Source organism: Camelus ferus, chromosome 29 (assembly GCF_009834535.1).
Source record: "Camelus ferus isolate YT-003-E chromosome 29, BCGSAC_Cfer_1.0, whole genome shotgun sequence".
Taxonomy (NCBI): Eukaryota; Metazoa; Chordata; class Mammalia; order Artiodactyla; family Camelidae; genus Camelus; species Camelus ferus.
Window position 1 is genome coordinate 1,653,408 of NC_045724.1, and position 2,696 is coordinate 1,656,103.

Sequence of the window (2,696 nt, forward strand, 5' to 3'; positions counted from 1 at the left end):
TAGCACAGGGAAATATATTCAATATCTTATAGTAGCTCACAGGGAAAAAGAATTTGTAAATGAATATATGTCTAGTCCTGTATGACAAGCATTGTGCTGTATACCAGACATTGACACAGCATTGGAGCCGCCGCGGACACCAGCGCCGGGAGCTCCATGGGCTTCTCCTGTGCGCCGCCCTGTGTCTGGCCGGGTCCAGGGAGCCATCTCTGCAGCGCGAGGCCGGGTCTGGGAGCTGGGGACTGGGGACCTGCCTCCGGCTTCACTTTGCCAGTGTGAACGGAACAGCTCTGATGCTTATCCCCGCCCATCGCCTCCGAGACATTGGCAGGAAGCCAGATACCTCCAGCCGGAGAAGCGCGTCCCACCGCTCCACCCCAGCCCTGTGGGAACCATGTGGTTTATCCGCGGCGGCTGTGGCACTGCCTGTGCCATCGTCACCTGGTTTCTGGTCCTCTATGCAGAGTTCGTGGTTCTCTTTGTCATGCTGATTCCATCCCGAGACTACGGGTACAGCGTCATTAATGGAGTTGCATTCAACCCGCTGGCCTTCTTGGCCCTGGCTTCCCACTGCCGGGCCATGCTGACGGACCCCGGGGCTGTGCCCAAAGGAAATGCCACCATAGAATTCACGGAGAGTTTACAGCGGAAGCCGGGGCAGGTGGTGTACGAGTGTCCCAAGTGCAGCAGCATCAAGCCCGACCGCGCCCACCCCTGCAGTGTCTGTCAGCCATGCATTCGGAAGACGGACCACCGCTGTCAGTAACTGCGTCGGTGAGAACAACCGGAAGGACTTCGTCCTGTTTGCAATGTACGGAGCTCTCATTTCCTTGCACGCCCTCAGCAGGGTGGGACCCCACTTCCTGCAGTGCTCCGAAGAAGGCTGGGCAGAGTGCAGCCCCGTCTCGCCGCCCACCCCGGTGATCCTCCTCACCCTGCTGTGCTCCGAGGGGGTGCGCTTCCTCATTTTCACGGCGGTGATGTTCGGGACCCAGCTGCACTCCATCTGCACGGACGAAACAGGAATAGAACAATTGAAAAAGGAAGAGAGAAGATGGGCTGAAAAAACAAAATGGATGAACATGAAAGCCGTTTTTGGCCACCCTTTCTCTCTAGGCTGGGCCAGCCCCTTTGCCTCACCGGATGAGGGCAGGCAGACCCGGACCAGTGTGTGGTCCGAAGGACCCCTGGCCAGCATTGCCACTCAGACACAAACCACGTCCCAGCACTACCCTCTGATCTGTTCTCATGAATGTTTAAACTGAAAAAGCAAAACAACTACTCTAAAACTCTTTTTTTTAATGTCTCAAGTTCAAGTAAAATGGCTGAGCCTTGCAGAGAGAGAGAGAGAAAAAAAACAACCCTATGTTTTATTTTTAAAAGATCATCCTTTCTATTTTCATGACTGAAGCTGCTCTTCTTTTTTCCTTTTTAAAAATCACTTCTTTGGCCTCTCGTTTCCTCTCTGCTGTCTGTCTGGCATGACAAACGTGGAGGGTGCTGTCTCCAGGCCATGCCCCCTTGTACTAACTGAGTCGTGACATTTGTGCATAGATGGACCGGGCCGGATGCCTGATTGGGGACGCATAGGAGAGCCAGGAGGACCCGGGACTCCCCCTGCCCAGGAGTGCAGTGGTGGGCACCCCTATGGGACTTAAAACCTCGCCCAAGACGGATGCTTACCGCTTGTGGCCTGAGAGGGCGGGGATCAGGGCTGGAAGCCCTAAGAAGGGCCCTGAACACGGCAGCCTCAGCCCCCATGTGAACATGACTCGCCTCCTAATTCCAAAAATCAACTGCCTGCCTTGTACTTTATGGGCCCCAGGGTGTGTAGAATGACTCTGGGGGTCGTGGGGTGGAGATGAAAGGGGTCTTATTTGTATTCTGAATCTCGAATTACATTCTGATTATTTGGAAGAATGTGAAGGAAAGAAGTTTTTCCAGTTCAAAATGCCTTACACAACAAAAGAAGAAAATTACGCAATTCCAGGCAAGCTACGTTTTCCTTTGCTACATCTGCTGATTCTCTTATCGCCCCCTCCCTCCCTTCCGTAGCGAGCGTGTTACTCCTCAGTGAAGCAGCCACAGTCCTACCGTCAGCCCCTTCCTCGTTTTGTAGATCTCTGCAGTGGGTTCACTTTCTGAGATTTTTAGACCCCAAAATGTGGACATAATCATGTCTGGTCTATATTGTAACCTGGGAGACTGCGGTCCTGGCGTGGGGCTGACCACGATGCGAAGAAGTTGAGAGAGGCCATCCTGTCCACTGGAGTCGGCAAGTTCACCTGAGCCCGCACCGCCCAGGCCGTGCTTCTCCATGTACACACCTGTACGTGGGGTCTCGTCTCGGGGAGGAAGGGCCTGAAGACGGCGCTGGGGGATGGAGGGTGAGGGGAGGCGGAGTGCGCATCAAATGCAGAAATCACGGAAGTCTGAATACTGACCCTCCGCGACTTCTCACGTGGATTTTTTTTTTTTTAAAGCCATCATCACAAACCTCTTTTTAATCCTTTGCTTGGGTAGGGTGGGGGTGAGGTTTATCAAATCAGCCCTGGGTGGGGAGAGAGCTCATTTAGCCTTGTGATCTTTCAGAAGTATAAGTGGAACATGCCACCTCTTTTCAATTCTGTACGTGCTTCCTTCCACATGGAAACAAAACGCAATAAAATTTTTCCAAATCCCCAAAGAAAAAAAAA

The 2,696-nt window shown here is 52.9% G+C and overlaps 1 pseudogene; it reads left to right on the forward strand.

The window, feature by feature from the left end:
* The first annotated feature begins 243 nt into the window (after positions 1-243).
* Positions 244-1,252, forward strand: LOC102505209 (annotated as a pseudogene).
* The last annotated feature ends 1,444 nt before the right edge of the window (positions 1,253-2,696 follow it).